At 35.8% G+C, this 20518-nt stretch overlaps 1 pseudogene; it reads left to right on the top strand.

The window, feature by feature from the left end:
- Positions 1–7528: 7528 nt before the first annotated feature.
- On the top strand, positions 7529–20254 carry LOC127785155 (probable LRR receptor-like serine/threonine-protein kinase At1g05700; annotated as a pseudogene).
- The last annotated feature ends 264 nt before the right edge of the window (positions 20255–20518 follow it).

Here is a 20518-nt window from a genome sequence, read left to right as displayed (position 1 = left end):
TAGGGTGTGTTCGGCACCCACTTTTCCCACATCCATCTCCCTCGTTTTCCACGCGCACGCTTTTTAAACTGCTAAACGATGCATTTTTTTATAAAAAGTTTCTATATGAAAGTTGCTTAAAAATCAAATTAATCCTTTTTAAAATTTTTTTTGCTAATACTTAATTAATCACACGCTAACGGACAGCTCTGTTTTCTATGCGCTGATATAGGTTCCCAACTTCCTGCAGTGAACGCATCCTATAGTAGCAAACTAAAACACAAGTGGATTATTTGAAATTCTAATCTTTAAACAATCGTATCTCTCGCATCACATATTATATTTTTTAACCGTTTCCACCATGATGCTTTGAAAAAGAGCTTTACAAAACTAGATCCATCATCACTATATTTTGATAACGTTATAATGTTGTTACTGCAAGAAAGTAACACTCTTATTGCACCATCGTGGTCGTTTTGTTACTGTGCAATTCCTACGAGACGAGGACAACAAAGAGGTGGGTGAGGGGGGGAGTTAGTGGCGGGTTTGACTGAAGTCTAACTGGCGGAAGGACGCTTTGACCGACCTTTGACCGGGGTGGGAGGGGGTTTTCGGCCCTAGGGAGGGTGGGGGAGGTGGGGTTGGCCCATGGGATGGGGGTGTAGAATAGATTATATATACATACATATATATATATATATATATATATATATATATATATATATATAGCTCTTGCCTCCGCTACCGAAAAAAGATTTTTATGGACGAGCACCCTAATAGATTACAGACGGATCATAAGTATCCGCATCTGCAAAAAAGTAACCCTCATTCTTTCATACGGATCTTAAGACATTCATATGCAAAAATCTATTTTTCTAGAGGGCACGCTTAAAATATCCGCATGCGAAAATACGAATATTTTTGCATGTAGGGCTCTTAACTCACCCACATGCAAAAATACCCCCCAAAGATTCCTACTCCCATTTTTTAATCTCCACACCTCTCTCGCCCATAAATTTTTCCTAGATCTCTCTCTTCTCACTCCCCTACTCCGGCGACGGCAGTGGCGGTGGCGGAGGGCGTGGGCAGTGGGGGAGGGTGGAGGAGGCGTGCGATAACGTGGATCCGATGGTGGCCGCCCTCCCACCGCGCGACGGCGGCAGATCCGGCGATAGGGAGGCGTGGTGGCCATTGCCCACGTGGATCTGATAGCGGCCGCCCTCCCCACACGCCGTGGTGGCGAATCTGGTGGTGGGGGATGCGTCATGGCGGTAGCTCTGGCGGTGGTGAGGCGCGGCGGCCGTCGCCCGCGCGAATCCGACGACGGTGGCAGATTTGGTAGTGAGGATACGCGACGGCAGCGGATTCGATGGTGGGGAGGCGTCGCGGCGGCGGATCCGGCGGTGGGCTTCTAGGGTTAGGATTTTGTATTTTTGGGATGTTATTTTTTTCGGTTTTTTATTTTTGTGTGTGGGCGACATAAGCACGTGCGGGTGCGCCAACCGCACGCAAAAATAACGATTTTTGCAGATTATTTGGTGCGTGGGGCTACCCTTACCGCACGCGAAAACCGGTTTTGTGCCGTCTACATAAATCTCTTTTCAGTGCCCTTGAGTCTGCTTAATTGGTTGTGGAGTATGCATGACCTCTCCATCTGATGGTTTTGTGCAGCGACGATGCATCTTAATTTACACGGCACTGATCGATGAATGATTACTTCGTAAAGGCAGAGGTGTTGGCGGAGTAAATCTTTATAAATAGCTCTTAACAGGGCTGGTCATGGGACCCCGGTACGAAACTGAATATAAGGGTCCTTGATATACGTATATATCTATCTATCTATACCTATACTAATTGGGTATTTTTTTTTGGAGCTCACACGTTAATCAGAATAATCTTACCGTTGATTAGCTAGATCATCAAATCATGACCATAGATTACATATTGTAACCGTGGAATATTAAAAGCCAACGACTAATCTGGGCCTCCATCCAATGTACGTTAGGCTTCTATATATTGTTCCCGTGTCTGTCGTATCGATCTCCGCTGTCGCATTTGACTCTGCCGGCGATGAGATTAGTATGTTATACGTCGATCTCCCTGACCCTGCACCGAAGAACTCTGTCAACCAGACCCTGCACCCTGCGTCCGTTCAATTCACCCTGCGTCCGCTCAATTCTCCTGTTCTGGTATTACTTTATCGATCAAGATTTGATTCAAGTGATCTGCAGCTACTACAACTCCGTTTTAAAGCAAGATTTGATTTTTTTATAGGTTCCTCATCTAAAACTATGTATAAATTAATCTCAGCTTTCGTGATCTTGATAGCATAACTTTGAGGGAGTTTGTAAGGTATATTCATTTGCTATTATGTTTATTTCTCCCATGTTCCCTATAAGCAACATAGGCTTTACCATGTATCTTTCATGTTTTTCCTACTATCTTTACAGATCTTTACAGTATCAATATCCACTTATTTCTGAAATTCAAAATTAAAAATTAGCATGCGTAGATATTTTGACCAAAACCACAGTTAGCAAGCTAACGAAGATAAAATTTTTTATTGTTAAAATACTATAAATATTAGCCGTATGATGCACGGTTTGACGATTAGATCTATAATAATCAGACATTTTATATTTTTAAAAGCTCCCGCATTAACTAGAAATACATGACCGTTTACCACGTGCAGTTGATAGTTGATGATCCAATTCCATTTAAAACCCCTATACTCTAAAGGTCTTCGTAAGCTATGATCAGCAGCGGTGGGATTGCGAGCAGATCGAGGAACTTATGTCATTCTCTATCTCCTACTATTATCTCCGCTTAACACAAATATCATATCAGCACCTAAATGGTAAAAAACATTCTCTATCTCCTACTATTATCTTGATTAGCAAAAAAAATTAGGGAATGGATTCCAAATTTTTTATTGATTGAGTGAGAGAAAAAGGACAAAAGATAACTATCCAGAGGGGAAAAAAAGGTACACGGTGATGTGTGTCTATTTTATAATATATGGAAATATACATACCGTTTTGTTACGATTTTAAATTTTTTTTTTGTTATTTACAACATTCATAAATATTCCAGTAATGCTATTTTACGATTTAGAATAGTAATCTATTTATCTATTTCCTTTTTTCTTATTGACTCGGCACTTTGAGAGAGCTTCCACACTAAAATAATATCGACTATTGATTATATGTATCGTGTTAAATAAAACATGCAGTTGGAATATCACCAGTTTATTTATAATTTTTAAAATCTAATAATATATTCTAAAATTATGAATTATGTATATTTTAGATTCTCATTTTAATATTGTTAATTGCCCAAATTATATACTTGAAGTCTTGAACTATGAAAATGACCAGGATATTCAACATAGTATTAAGAACTCTCATATTTGTTATATACATATATATGAATAAATAATCTGTTAACCCATTCAAGTTTTACATGATAACAAATTAATATTAAATATGACCCGTGCAACGCACGGGTTGACGGCTAGTATAAGTAATAATCAACAGGTAAGAGCTGTTACGGATGACACTGAAACTGTATCTAGAAATAGTAATTATATAAAAACATTATAACCTATTACCTTAAAAATTTTCGGATATTATTATATGCGAAGTACTTAATGATGATATATCGATTCCATCCAATAGTTTCTTTATGACATGGACTGATCATTCAGAAAACTAATATTATTTATAGTGATTTAACTCATATAAATTAAATTATGAAATTACATAGCCAAATAAAATCTTGCCAGTTTATTAATCGTGGGTGTCTAGATGCATTCGGCAAATTAATGGACTGCACACCACTGGTCCAACCGAATTAATATGATATAGCAATTAGACATTAGCAAGGTGCACTGTACATCGCAAGAGGCTACATCCAAGTAGCCAACTGATATAACGATTGATGTATAAATTTTCTTGCTGCTTACCTGGTCACCTGAACACCTCTTGAGTAGTAGGGTCTTGATCATCAAGCGATCAAGCCGTGCACTGCAGTTTATCAGTCAGGCAGCAGCAGTTGCAGCCGCTTATCGCATCAGCCTGCCTGACTGCCTTACTGTTGGGGCCCCCACGATTTGGGAACCGTATCCTCTAACATTATAAAGGCTCTGTTTGGGAGTGAGGGTTCACAACCCTCACTCTCGGGCACATAAAACGAAACAGCGTTTAGCACGTGATTAATATGATTTTTTAAAGCAATTTTCGTATATAAACTTATTAAAAAAAAAGTGCCGTTTAGCAGTTTGAAAAGCGTGCGCGCGGAAAACGAGAAGGAGGAGTTGGGAACTACCCCTACATTCCTTTGATCCACACTATTCATTCTAAATCAACGGCCATAGAATATTTGGCATGCAATTAATCAAACTAATGAATATATTATGTAGTTATAAAAATTCCTATAGATCATATATATATATATATATATATATATAGCATTATCAAGGAGGCAAATATCGCTAAATGGTAGAAGAATCGGCCAGTAACTAGCACATGATGATAATTAGGTTTTACTTACTCGTTAGATGCAGTGATTAGCACATGGTCCTGTTGAGGAATGAATCTTGTGTATCAATTTTCTTTCTTAATCTACTAGTATGAACATGAAGGGACTACTTTAGTGCCTAAAATGAATTCCTGGCCATTAAGTATGATAATGTTTAACTATATAATCTGCTAATTAATTTAATTAGTTGTATGCCAATTAATCTATAGCCATTGATTTAGTCACACCGTAATATTACTGTGTATTGTCAGAGGATACGGCTCCTACGATCTGGGGGCTAGAGCGGTCGCACTGCTTGCTCCCCTGCAGGGCTGGCCCGGCTCTAAATATAAGATAGAAAGATATAGTTTATTGCTCATTTTTATCTACTCGGTATAAAAAAGAGTAAACCAAGCCAAAAACTATCAAAACTAGGTTAAAAAAAATAATCTCTTTCACCTATTTAATAGCGATTTTGATCCATATGGATAATAATTCCACTTTTTCTAGAGAGTAAGGAACAGAGTAGAAAGATTGGACCCACATAGCCAATGTCAGATTGGAGAGCTATGGCTTATGCATAGAAAAGATTGATCTTTATTGTCAAAAGACACAAAAATTGTTCTTAATTAAAACAGTAAAGTAGCATACTGAATTTCAAAACTCTGTGTCTTACAGCTTACCCCCATTACTAGTGGGTTCCACCGCAGTCAAAACCTCTGTCAAACAAGATTTTTTTATTTTTATTTTTAAAAACAAACACTCTGATCTCCTTTTGACCATGCTAATTAGACTGATGTAGCAAGATAATATTATTACATTATGAGCAGCTAGCGTGGCAACATTGTCAGGTAAAAATCCTTGCCATGTCACTATTTTTTATCGGCGTAGCAATATTATCTTGCTATGCCGGTGTTTGAAAATAAGTTTCTCACGGTTTATTTTGAAATTAGAAAGGTTCGAAAATAAAAAATATCATCAAACTAGGTTGGGTCGATGAGATTTATTTGATATTTTAGCTCAGCCCTGAAAGTTAAACCAAACCAGGTATTATAGGACAGGAAAATAACCAGATTTTCCCCCTTTTTTGCAGGGATAACTAGATTTTTCCCAGAGGATATTTGTGAAGTAATTTTAGTTACAAATATAATTATCCAAATTTTACGCTAACAGGATATTTTCATTTTTAGAGAAATATTTTGGCATAACTCAAAAGGAAAACTTGATATCTCCTTAGGGCATCTTCCTCGATATCACTGTCCCCATCCCTGTCCTGTTTTTTTTTCTTTATCTTTTCTCTCCAAAACTTTCAAATTTGTTACCGTTGGACAGTCTTGAGATTCCTGATGAGAAGAAAAAAAATTAAAAAGAATATCACAACACAGCATGTACTAGCGAGAGGTCGAATACACGATTGGAAGGTTGATAGCCAACAGGGCTACACAACATTTTATGAGTTGTTAATTATGAACGAGAGTTACATATTAAACTACTAAAGTATATTACTTTGGTAATTACACTTCAATTATATAACATTTACATATGAAAGATTTTCATCCAAAAAGTATCTAACGTTATGTCGTTACTCCTTTTATAAGGAAAAGCATCCAAAAATCCCTATCTGCATCTATCTTTATTTTAGAGTAAATTACACCCATGGTACAACAACTTGACAGATGGGTGCGATATAGTGCAAGAACTTGAGAATTGAACATCCGAGTGCAATAACTTGACAAGTGGGTGTGTTGTAGGACAATAACTTGACAATTTAGTATTTTGGTGCATCAACTTGGCTAAGCATATGCTAGGTGATTTTATTTTTCACGATATTAATATGTCATTACATAGTAATTCTATGGATATTATCTTATAATATTAAATTTAATCTTTAATAATTACACTGCACATACATACAATTTACATCCAATTACCTTTTAAGAATTTTTTTTTGTTTTTTTCACCTTCTCAAATATTAACCAAATATAATAATTTCTACATTCAGTTTAATTAACTTTTCAATATTAGTTATTAGGATAAAAAAATATAAATATGCTCCAAATAAGTAAATTGCCGCATAACTTCTTAATTTATTGTATCAAAATCGTACCTACCTTGCAAGTTGTTGTATTTATGTGATCAAAAGTTCTTATACTAAATTCCACCTACATGTCAAGTTGTTGCACTAAATCGCTCATTTCCTAAGTTTTTGCACCAAATTACACCCACCTGACAAGTTGATGCACCGTGGGTGCAATTTACTCTTTATTTTATCTCACTATCCTACTATCTCACTTTCTATCCATCCCCTCTGCCTCAAATATGAGTCAAAAGTGACTCTCTCTGTCTGCATTGCTCTCCCATATGGTGTGTTCCCCTGCTTTTTTTTCGGAGTATGAGATCGATAAGATATAGAAGGATGAGATATATGGCACAAAATTAGAATGATATATGAAACACGCATAGAAATATGGAGCCTTTAAAAAAAGTATGATCTTTCACCACATTTAGGGAGTTAAAAATAGGGAGATTGATGGAGATACCCTAAGATAACAAAAAGTCCGTCAACGCTGGACATACAGGAGAGAGATAAGGTAATAGTGATTTGCGAACAACTTGCTTGAGAGAGTAATTAAATAACCTAGGCTGTCAATGCCCCTCATCAATGCCCGCTCTGCACTATACTCCATTCGTCTCAATTTAAGTGCAGCCATGATTTTCCGTGCACAACTTTAACAGTCCATTTTATTTGAAATTTTTTTAAAAAAATTAAAAACATATGTCACGCATAAAGTATTGTTCATATTTTATCATCTCATAACAATAAAAATAAGAATCATAAGATAATTTTAAATAAGACGACAGTCAAAGTTGAGCATGGAAGCTTATAATTGCATTTAAAATAGGACGGAGGGAGTACATCATTGCATAAATGTTCCTATGTGTCTGACAGTGGGAGTGTGGGATGACCTGTATATATAAGCTTGGCATTGCCATTTGCAGGGGCCAAGTCGCGCGAGGTTGTACTGTCTTAATGGCGCTCTTTGCTGGCTTCACCGTTTTCGTGTTAGCAGCATCTGTTCCTGCCACCGGCCAGCAAGGTATGCCTTTTCGTTCTTCCTTTTTCCGTCGATTGCGCAATTCAGCCCGGCCCTCTCTAGTTTTGTTGCACGCGTGTTTCAGTAAGCAAAACATTCAAAATTATTTTCGGTGGTTACTGTTTCTACCATCTATAGAGGCGCTTCGGAATCTCGAAATATGAAACCATATCTATTTTGGGTGTGGGCATCTCTAAGAGCATTGCTAGATAGCTCTCTAAGCTAAATTTAGGTAAACTTAAAAAAAAAAATAGCATCCCCAAGAGTCTCACCAACCAGCTGTCCAAACCATCCGGCCAATCAAACTCCTCTACATTCTGGCCAAATGAGGAGACCCACACCGATCTCTCCTCGCGCTCCATCTCTCCCTCGCATCGCAGCGCGGCTTTCCCTCCCCACTCTCCCTCCCTGCATTTGGTGCGGCGCTGTCTCCATCCCATCTGTGCCGCCACTACAAGAACACCCTCCCACCCCAAAGGCGTCGTGCACCCTACCCAAATCTGCCATACCCACCTTCGCCACATAACCGGTGGCCTGCCCCGAGCCACCACGTGCCACACTGTCGCATCACCTCCACCCTTTGCCTTGGTTCGTATCGATGCTGCCTTCGCCTTGAGGTGGTTGGGATCTCATGCAAATCAAACCGATTCGAGGATAAACAACATTACGTAGGCTCAAGATCCCGAGCTCATCTATCCCTTCTACCACTCCCTTTTGCTACCAGCCGACGTTGATGATGTATCTCGTAAATGTATTTCTTTATCTAACGTTTTCATATTAAGTTGGATGAAGATAAAATGTATATCAAATCTGTTGAGCTTTACGAGATCTAAAACTTTATTTTTATGACTTTTAGATTTATGGTAGTTTGGATGTCTGAAACTATGTTATAAGGTCTTGGATCTATTTGTATAAGCGAATATTTAAAATTTGTAAATGATTTCAGATGGAGACAAAACCTATATGAAGTTGTAGATCTAAATGATAACTACAATTTTTTAGCTAACAAAATTTTTATTTAAGCTCATATATAGTGTTAAATCTGGATTATAAGTTCGGATAGCAGTAGTCTCAAAATGATATCATTTGTTTTCAAGACAACTAGTGTTTGTAGGGGAGATATCTTCAATTCAAATCTTGCTTGAGACATATGTATGAATATGTGTTGAAAAAAATCACATGACTTGTGGGAAGTGAATTCTGACTGTATTGGTGCCTAATAAAATACCAAATATTTTTTTGATTTTTTAGCACATACAAAAATCAAAAAGGGTGCACCCTTATATATATGTGCTTGTTTTTAATTAGAACCGGCACATATAGTGTCACATAGGTGGTCATTGGTGCCAAATAATTTGTGCCAGCACCGAAGCCAGTACCTATAGGCCCTTTAGAACCGTCACCTATGGGTTTTTCTCTAGTAATGTCCACCCACCTCTATCATAGCCCATGGTGTCCTGGACCACACAAGAGAGAAATAGAGGTAGAGACTTGACGGAGAAAAGAACAGGGCAGGAGACATTGACATATGGGGTCTAGAAGATTTGTTGAATGGGAAATGAAAAGGCTGGTTGAGTGGAAAAAAAGTATGAAGAGAAATTTATTTGGCTGGTTGCCAAATGGGCAAATAGAAAGTTGTTTTATGTGACTTACATGAGGAAAAAAATTGATTTGTGGCATTCAAAATTGTCTCAAAATAAGTTGATCTAGAGCTTTTTAACTAGGTCCTGTTTGAGGAGCTTAAGATTATAAAAATTTGCTAGTGAGAAATTGGGAAAAAAATGAATTTGTTACCTTCAGCTTTCTGTTTTCTAGTTTATTTTCTGGATTCTAGAACTATACCCCTCATAATCTGATTGAAAATATGATTTTTTTTTAAAAAAAGCTAAATATTTCAGGAAAAAACTATAGGTATGACATGCTCCTCCAAATAGGCCAAGTCTCCGGATAGAGTCCTAACTGATTTTTATCCCTTGCGGCCAAGCCCGGATTTAGCGAGGAATTTATAAGAACATGCATAGCCATCAAATTAGTGGGCTTGGAACTCTGGGTTATTTTTTTTAGTAAATAACAAACCATCTTAATTAGAAGGGGCTTTATATAACTAGTGTTGAACCAATTACTTGATTCACTAGAGAAAATTTTGGAGGGAAGTCAAGGAACTACAAATCGTGCACCTGATTCTCTAAAAAGATATATTGGACAGTCAAATGATTCAGTAAACCATCAGGTCAAACTTCAAGTTATACATGGTGAAAAACAAACATCAAATGAAACATTAAAAAAATTAAATACAATGAAAACACACATTAAAACATATCGCTATCACGTATCAAACAATGAGTTTTAACAATTTGAAACATATATATTTCTTTCATTGGAATATAATCATATGACATGTTGTTGTAAAGATTTAATTATAACAAATACAATGGTTTGATCGGATAAGTAGTTTAGGAGAAAATTTATTTTGAAGGTTTTTACATGCATGCATGGATTGATAGAGTGGAGAGAGAGTAGGGGTAGGTAATTTCATTATTTTTTTTTGAAACACAGGGAAAACGCATGCTGAAATATTTCGCTATCATATATGTAAAATTAAATTTCAATAGTTGAAACATATATTTTTTAATCATAATATAATCATATAACATCTTCTTGTAAATATTTAATTATAACGGATATAACAGTGTGATCGGATCGTAAATTAGATTAATATTTATGAGAAAAAATAATTTAAAACATGATAATAAGATAGTTAATATACATAGGAAAGGAGAAGGGAGATGAGAGAGAGAAAGAGAGAGAGAACAGTACAGTACTGGCATGCATTGGTAGTGCATACATGTGCAAGAGAATGGGATGAGCAGAAGGTCGTCCGATTTTCTTGGGTTGGATCGGACGCCTGAACTAGATCTCATTGCCACGGAAATCATCCACTGGAATAGCTTCCGTTTACCACCATTGTCATTTGAATTAGTGCAATTATTAAGAGGATAAAAATAGTTCACAAAACCAAAATAAAAGAAACAAGGGGAACAATAAGACGGTTTGCCCTTGCCAAAGGATCGATCCCCTCACTGCCTCTCTCCTGACACTGACAGCACTCATCTGATCCAAATGCCATGGGTATAAAACTATGGATGCAGATGGCTTTCTCAGCATTGACTGCGGGCTGGAGGGAGACAAAAACGGCTACACGGACGACATCAATGGCATCGTTTACACCCCCGACGGCGCCCCGTACGTCGACACCGGGGTGACTAACAATGTGTCCGCCTAGTACGTGAACACATGGGATCGTGCTCTCAACACGCTCCGGAGCTTCCCGCTGACGTTATTCGGCGAGCGAAACTGCTACGCGCTGCCCACCGTCCCCGGGGCCATCTATCTGGTGCGCCTGCGGTTTGCTTACGGCAACTACGATAACATGAACAGCGAGTTTGTTCAGTTCAGTCTGCTCCTCGGGGTGAACCACTGGGACGAAGTGTACATCGGTAATGAAGGCAAGGACTACAGCTCAGAGGCCATGTTTGTGGCGTGGGCGAGCTGGGCGTCGGTGTGCCTTGTGAACACCAACCAAGGCACGCCGTTCGTGAACACGGTGGAGCTGAGGCAGCTCGACAGCATGTTACATTTCCGGAAAATCATGGGCAACAATTCCATCTACTTGTATGAACGGCGCAACATGGGACCTAGCAGTAGAGATAATCCAATTATAAGGTATGCTGTTACTATCACAAAGAGTGCCCTTTATTTAAACGTAGAGCGTTTCTTCCCCCCCCCCCCCCCCCCCCCCAACCAACCACGAACCCTCTTTCCAATTCCTTTGAATTTTGTACATGCTAATTTGTCTTTGTGATCCTAAAAGTGATGTTACTGTCGGTAAGAGGGATTACTAGCTTGTTATTAATCCATGCATCACATATATATGAAACATGATTATATAATTAATATCAAATCTATATTTATCAGTTCATATTTTAGAATGATTAAAAACATGAAAAATATAATAATTGATATTTATTCCACATTGAATGCGTGACTTTTTTTAGGCGGAAAATTGAATGTGACTTCGGTATTTGTTAGTTTAAATTTCGAAAGCACTAAATTAACAAATGATTTAACTGAGAATCAGACAAGTCACAAGTAGAACTCAATATCTATAAACTGGTTATTATTAAATTTCATTAATCTCAGTTTTATCATTTATTAGATTGAGAAATAATCCTATCTTACTATAAAGGTGATGTCTGCTAATTTCTAAAGCTCAACATACAAAAGTGCCACATCATCACCCAGTAACAATTATTATCTAAAGTATTTTAAATATTATACAAATATGACATATCATTACAATATTTTTTGTATTTTTAAAAGTCAATATGCAATCAATGTCAAATCATTATCTCCACATCAATGTCAACATGTACACCTATCATTTCTATACTGTATAACATCCATTCATCCATATATCTCGCGGCAAAGTGCAGGGTATCAATCCAACTAGTATAATTCATACTCCCTCCGTATCACAATATAAGACTTTCTAGTATTGCCCACATACATTTAGATGTTAATTAATCTAGACATATGTATGTGTTTAGATTCATTAACATATATATGTATGTGGGCAATGTTAGAAAGTCTTACATTGTGAAATGGATGGAGTACTTAATAACCAAATAGAATCATATATCTATTATTTTCCAAGTGTGGAATTATTAAATCTTAAGAACAACTATATATAATTCTAAAATAAAAAAACAAATATATGTAATTCAGACTTCAAGCCGAAAACGACTCATGATTTATTATTTTAAATCATGAAAAATCTAAAGCTTAGAGTTCAAATCCAAGCAAAACTTGATACTTATTAATTCTAAATATGATAAATTCATATATTTTGTGATGAAATGACTGTCTTAAATTCTAAGATGGATGAATGTAGTTTTATACTTTTTAATTTAAAATAGTAATGTTATATTTTTGTGATTAATGAATGAATTTTAAACTTTCATTACCTCTAGAATTAATGTGAGCGGTTTAAGGACAGCCTCCAAAAACCTATAAAAAGTTATAATGTAACTTCTAAGTATGATACTATAACTTCTAGGTAAGTCGCATGTAGTATTTTTTTTTTTGGGGAGGGGGGTTTGACAGGATCGACTCCCCTTAACTTCCTATTGAATGTTACTCCCTCCGTTTCTAAATGTTTGACACCGTTGACTTTTTAGCAAATGTTTTATTCAAAAAAATTTGTGAAATATGTAAAGCTATATGTAAACATGAAAGTATATTTAACAATGAATCAAATTATAGGAAAAGAATTAATAATTACTTAATTTTTTTAAATAAGACAAATGGTCAAACATGTTTAGAAAAATCAACGGCGTTAAATATTTAGAAACGGAGGGAGTATATAGGAAATCCAAACTTTTATATTTCTTACTTTTGTTAGTAATCATGGACAATGCGTTGTCCAATAATGGTCGAATTATTTTCATATTGGATTTCAATTTTACATGCAGGTATCCTAATGATACATATGACCGCTTTTGGTATCCTTGGGGATCGGAAGATGACCCAACGTACTCCAACCTTTCCGCGCCATCGACGCTGATCATTCCTCCTAGCCCCTCGTACGCAGTCCCGTCGCTTGTTCTCGAGACGGCCGTCGTGCCAGCCGACAACAACAAAAGCGTTCTATCCATCATACAAACGAACGACAAAGAGATCCACGAGTACTTGGTGCTCGTGCATTTCGCTGATTTCCAGAGTACGCTCCGGCGCCGGTTCCAAGCCTACAGCAATGGCGATCCTATCGAAGGTGGCCCCTACGTAGCCGACTACTCCGGTCAGACCGTCTGCACCGTCGACTGGATCAGTGCTGAAACCTCCGGCAAGTATAACATCACTCTTGCCGCAACTGACAGCTCCCAGCTGCCCCCGATCGTGAATGCCTTCGAGGTCTACGGTCGCATCCCTCTGGACAATCCTTCTACGTTCCCCAAAGACTGTAAGCTCACACAGTCCATCTCTGACATACACTAAATATTTTCAAATTATTGCATGATTCTTTGCTTAATTGAATTGTCAAGTTTAGTAGAAGACAGGGAGAGAAGAAAAAAAGAAAAATACTTTTAGGGGGTTTTGTGTGTATGTATATATATATATATATATATATATATATATATATATGTGTGTGTGTGTATATATATATATGTATGTATGTATGTATGTATGTATGTATGTATGTATATGTATATATGTATATGTGTGTGTGTAAGTATATATGTATCAGGAATTGTCAAATGTATAGTTTAGGAGTTAAAGTGTTCCAGTGAAAAGTTTGAGGGAGTAAAAATGACATTTTTTTAGCATGGGCCTTTTAGATTTTACAAACAATAATAGTATAAATTTCTTAATTTATAAATATGAATTTGTGCCCATATATAGTTAATTGACTCTTAAATCTGAATTCGAAAATTGATAATTAGCTAATAAGTTATTATAACAGACCGTTTATTCCTATTTCTAATTTAAGTCGTCATATTCCAAAAAGAAAGAGAAAACAATGCCATATTCAAAAAAAAACAACGTATTCATTACATAACTAAAATATTAGTACTACAATACCAACAATAATGTTGGACGGGTTAGCAATGTACAGTTCTGAAGTCCGTAATGAGCAGAGTAAAAATAATGATTACGATGAAAACCATGCAAATGTCTAAAACGGCGAACAAAGAACACGTAGAGAAATAACAATAAAAGAATAATGATAAAAAATATTTCTAAGTAAATTTCACTTTGGTCCATATTTGATTACCAATGTTTTACTTTGGACCACTATTCAACCAATGTTTTCATTTCTAACTCGTTAATTTTGTCTTTGTTTTACTCTGGACCATCTCGATTCTCTCTTAAGCATATGAATGATATCTTCATATATCGAGTATGTCTCCTACTCATCAATTAACTCTCTCAGCTACATGTAAAACTATTTCTTTGGCATATAACAAGTTGAATAGATGGATAAAAGAGTTGAGGCTGATCAAAAGTACCACACAAAGGTAAATACATCATGTCCAAAGTGAAAACATTGGTTAAACAAAATATTAATAATAAAAGGTGACCTAAAGTAAAATTTACTCATATTTTTATATTATTTAAGAGATCATACTAGGCTCTATGATTAAACTTGCCCTTATTGTCATGAGACGTACACATCGGGAGGTGGAACAAACACACATTAACCTCACTCCACGAAGGGGAATTTTCTTACCTGAGCCCTAACACGATTGTGAGCCATCTATTACTTTGTTTTTGATGAATCTGATCGACTAAACTTGATAATACAATTAGTAGAAATTTTTTAGGGGTAATAGTGAAATTGAAATATATAATTCTACATTAGATTTGCATACCATACATCTTGTTAAAATAATGAGTACATCGGGTGAAGCTACCATAGCATAGTTTCGAGTACAACATTTTAAAAAGGATAGGACTACACAGGGCATGTGCACTAACTAGTAACAACTAGCTACCATCCCGACAAATGCTAGAGTTAGCCTGTGTTTAGATCCACAGGTATAAAGTTTTGGCGAGTGACATCAAATATACAGACACACATATAAAGTATTAAACATAGTCTAATAACAAAACAAATTATAGAATCCGACTGTAAACTGCGAGATGAATTTATTAAGCCTAATTAATATGTCATTAGCAAATGTTTACTGTAGCACCATATAGTCAAATCATGGTTTAATTAGGCTTGAAACATTCGTCTCGCAATTTACACGCAATCTGTGTAATTAGTTATTTTTTTCGTTTATATTTAATACTCCATGCATGTGTCCAAACATTCGATATAATAGGGTGTAAAATTTTGCCAGGGGATCTAAACAGACCCTTAACTTGTAGTTGTATGTATTTTTCAGCCATTTTTCTTTTTGTAAGACCTCTGTTTAGAATGACTCTGTCTCATTTATAGTAAAAGAAATGGGGGCTTTCTTGCCCGAGTTCAAAAAAAAAGTATTTTTCTATGTGGGAGTATACATTTAAGTGATAAGGAAAAGGAAAAGATTCATAACACCTAAAACTCAAACAATTTTTTTCTTAAATTACTTATAGAATCTACAACCCAATTATACCATTGTGTTATAACAAGATATTACATGATTATATTTTGAATATATATATATATGTTGTAAATTACTTTTTAAATATTTAGTGAATAGTTTACTTTATTGGTTAGATTTATAATATCTACTGATTAAATTTAATTTGCAGATATGATTTTATCCCCACAACAGATTTACTTTTAATGTCATGAGAAGTTACTTTCTTTTTGTTTTTGTTTTATGTTACTTTTATAATATATGTAAATTACTCATAGGATTTATTGAATTTACTTTTGTATGTTTAAGAAGTAATTTAATGGAATCTAAAAGTAATCTAGATATACTGTAAAAGTAATTTCGATTTTTTCAGTAAAATATAATTATGTGAGATTTTGTTACGAAGATTTAATTTCTATGAACACAATGATTTAATTGGATTGTATACCTCGGATGGGAAATTTTAGAGAAAAAAATATTTGAAGCTTATGTGATAGGAATATATTGACTACTCCTTCTGTTTGGTATTATAAGTCGCTTTGACTTTTCTTTATGCAAAACTTTTTAAGTTCAACCAAATTTATAGAAAATTTAGCAATACTTTCAATAAAAAATGAACATATTACCAAAATATATTTAATGTTTCATTTAATGAAAATAACTTGATGTTGTAAATGTTGCTAAAGTTTTCTATAAATTTAATCAACTTTAAAAGGTTAAAACAACTTATAATATAAAAGGGAGGAAGTACTTACTTGATGGACTAGTACTAGTTAAGTTATGTTTTTTTCAGATCAGCACATACTATATACAGACAGCATCGTACGGGGTCACTTGTTAGGACTAAAACATGCACGCACACTAATTAGATTAGACGTTTTAAATACCCTCAAAAATATATAGCTAGATTGGAACTCTACTGTAGCCTATTATATTGCCACAGGGTACAAGGGAACACTACCATAAAAGTGTCTAAAAAAAGTCCTTAGATTACCATTATAAGTTGTCTTATAAGTTTTATTCACTTACTAGTGGACCCCACATGTCTGTTTTATTGTGTTGAGAAATTCCTTTCTTAAACCACCGGCTTATGATTCGTTTTGCTGTAAATGATGTAAAAATGACAGGTTCTGCTATTTTGTATTATATTGTGGAATTTAATAAAAAAAAATTCTCTTGAACTTGTCTTTCTTGTCGAATGCCAGTTGATGCTATCATGACTATCAAATTTGAGTATGGGATAAAGAAGAATTGGACGAACGATCCGTGTTTTCCATCCAATTTAGTTTGGAATGGCGTGAGATGCAGCACTGGAAGTGATAATACAACGAGGATAATATCTCTGTGAGTATTGTCTGGAAGAACTTCTAGCATGCATAATTATGATATACAGGTGCTACCTTTTCTTCATGTTGGATTACATGAAAATTGTCACGCAGGGATCTCTCGAACAGCAACCTGCATGGATCAATATCTATTAACTTCACATTGCTAACCGCTCTCGAGTATTTGTAAGTATATTTGTAATTTCTCTACTTTTCATTAAATATATTTGGAAGCCACCAGTTTTTCATACATATAGTATTTTGTTTGAAACTTTGATTACAAGTAACTTTAACAAATAAATAATTATTTTACTTATTTCGGCCTCGTTCAGATTGGGCTAAATTCCGAACCATGTATCCATCCATGCCATATCCACATGGATGGACCAGCTATAGCTATAGTTTAGTTCGAAGCCCTCCCTAGCTTTCACCATGCATGGATGATTGGCCTCATTGGCTCTACTACTTTTTTCGTCCAAAATATTTGGCTAGCTTTAACTTTTAAAATTACCCTAAAATGGCTACTTTTCTATCTAATTCCATCCCAGTCGATTACAACTATCTCCCATGCATTTGGTTTCTTCACCTAGCTAGTTCCAATCTTAACCAATCATAATATTTTCCTTTTTAATTTAACCTGTAATCCTTAATATCCTGAAAAGATAGTTATATTTCAGGTAGAGAAAGTACAAAGTATACTCAGTTAGTCCTGAAAAGAATTAGGATTCTTCCGCAAAGATTATAACTCTAGGTTGTAACTCATCTCATGAATCACCTGTTATTCAAATTTATCCAATTCTACCTCTCAACCATCCTCTGACTTCTAACCACACATTAGTTAATAAAGGGCACTTCAATCTTTTCTTCTCATACCATAATATCTGCTAAAAATCTAGAATGACTATATTTTTTTTACGGAAGGAGAATGTTTTGTTTTGCACATCAATTGTTACCAAGCCAGGCACTTTTTTTAAGGTCTAATTTTATTTTATGTCACTTACCACAGAAATTTGTCAGGGAACCAGCTGAATGGGGCAATTCCATCCTCCCTGTGTGAAAACAACGCAGGATCATTTGTTTTCAGGTTTAGCTATTTGTTTAATGTTGATTTTGGAGATAGTATGTTGTTGATCCAAATTGTAGAAATTAAGTTGCTCTTCAGCTGATTATTAGACATTATTACATAGGTGCACCAACATAAACTCTGAATAATTTTTCCAATGAAATTTCAGATATGTATCTGACGAAGATATGTGCGACACAGCAGGAACTCCAGTCCAGTCAAAAAAACGATCAGCTATTTTAGCCCTTGCAGTAGTGATTCCAGTGCTGGTAGCGGCTATCCTTATTCTTGCATATTTGACCTGGAGAGCTAGAAGAAAGCCCAATAGTGCGTATGCTGTGATCTTAATTAAAACATGCATTTATATTAAGTACGTTTATTTTTACTGATTTTTAGTGACGCTGTTATATAACTAGATTTTGTGCACCTAGATTCCACATATGGTCCAGAATTCTTGAATGCTCCAGGAAGTACGAAAAATCATTGGGACCATATGCAAAAAACTGAAAATCGCCGATTTACATACGAGGAGCTTGAGAAGTATACTGATAACTTCAAACGGCTCATTGGGCATGGAGGCTTTGGACAAGTTTACTATGGTTGTCTAGAAGAAAATATTGAGGTTGCTGTCAAGATGCGATCAGAATCATCACAACATGGGCTTGATGAGTTTTTGGCTGAGGTACCAAAGTCAAATTAACTTTGAATGCCATCCAAAATTTGAATGTAAATAAGTTACATATATGAGATTACATGGACACAGAAGTATTTACCATGTTTAATCTATCACATTAAGTAGGTTCAGAGTTTGACAAAGGTGCATCACCGAAATCTGGTGTCTTTGGTTGGCTACTGTTGGGAGAATGATCATTTAGCACTTGTTTATGAGTACATGTCTGGAGGCAATCTTTGTGATCATCTGAGAGGTTTGTACATTGAACTACTTTAATTAAGTTGGGAATGTTTCCTTCACATTTACTACAAGATTACACAACAAAATGCATTTTAGATTATTAAGTTGTGAACTAGTGTGTGTTGATACTTAGCCATTTACACAAAAGAGTGTAGTAGAGCTGCATAAATTTGCCTTTTTTGGCCTATGAAATTGTTGGTAAAGTCCTATCAGTCTAACACCTTTTCTCCACATATCTATGAAGGTAAAATTAGTGTTGGTGAATCCTTAAATTGGGCAACACGTCTACGTATTTTACTTGAAGCTGGACAAGGTATGTTACTATAGCAAGACAAAGAAAACTAAATTTGTGTTAAGCAAATGTGCTATATGTACTATATTCTCACTTGTCTTATTCTTGATATAGTTTTATGGGATTTTCTATTTATGATATGTATATATGTAATTGTAGGCCTGGATTATCTACACAAGGGTTGCAACCTGCCAATTATTCATGGAGATGTCAAGACCAATAACATTCTATTGGGTCAAAATCTAAAAGCAAAAATAGCAGATTTTGGGCTTTCTAAAACATACCATAGCGACACGCAGACTCACATATCAGCCACAGCAGCTGGATCCGTGGGATACATCGATCTAGAGTAGGCTTTCAATGTGCACAAGTCACTCAATCCCTTATTCAGCTAATGCAATAGTTATGTATACTAAAACAATGCATTTTTAGGTACTACAACACTGGAAGGCTCATGGAGAGCAGTGATGTTTACAGCTTTGGTGTTGTTTTACTAGAGGTAGTCACCGGTGAGCCTCCAATAATACCTGGACATGGTCACATTGTTCAGCGTGTGAAGCAGAAGATTGTCACTGGTAACATCAGCTCAATTGCTGATGCGTGTCTTGATGCCTACAATGTCAGCTCTATGTGGAAGGTTGTTGACACTGCCATGATGTGCACAGCTGATGTTGCTGCTCAAAGACCAGTGATGGCCACTGTGGTCGCACAACTTAAGGAAGGCCTGGCATTGGAGGAAGCTCATGAGGAAAGGGTCGACCTCGAAAACATAGCAAGTGATATCGTGTCTTCCGTGTCAACATTTGGTCCATCACCAAGATGAAGAAAGTGTGTGCGCCTAGCTTTGGCATGCGTCGATTCTCTGCTACAAGTCTAAAATGATATGACAAACACAATAATTTGCATAACATGTATTCATAAACAAAGATGGTTCGACAGAGCCAAAATAGGAGTGCTTAATTCCTTGCAATATATAGTTTGCTTCAATGTGTGGAACACAACAATAATATGTTTATGTGAGGAAACTGTTCTGGTACAATGTTACAATTGATATGTGGTAAGACCTTAAAATATAGGGTTATATGCTCATTTCCTTATCATTTCCTTCATATCTAGTTTTCATCATTATCATACGAACACAAGCATGCACCTCAAATTGGAACTGATGAAAATAGTGATTTTATTTCCACAATTGAGTTTATTT

The sequence above is a fragment of the Oryza glaberrima genome, chromosome 9 (assembly GCF_000147395.1).
Source record: "Oryza glaberrima chromosome 9, OglaRS2, whole genome shotgun sequence".
Lineage (NCBI taxonomy): Eukaryota > Viridiplantae > Streptophyta > Magnoliopsida > Poales > Poaceae > Oryza > Oryza glaberrima.
The sequence above is the reverse complement of the archived record's forward strand: the minus strand, read 5'-3'. Positions and strand labels throughout refer to the sequence as shown.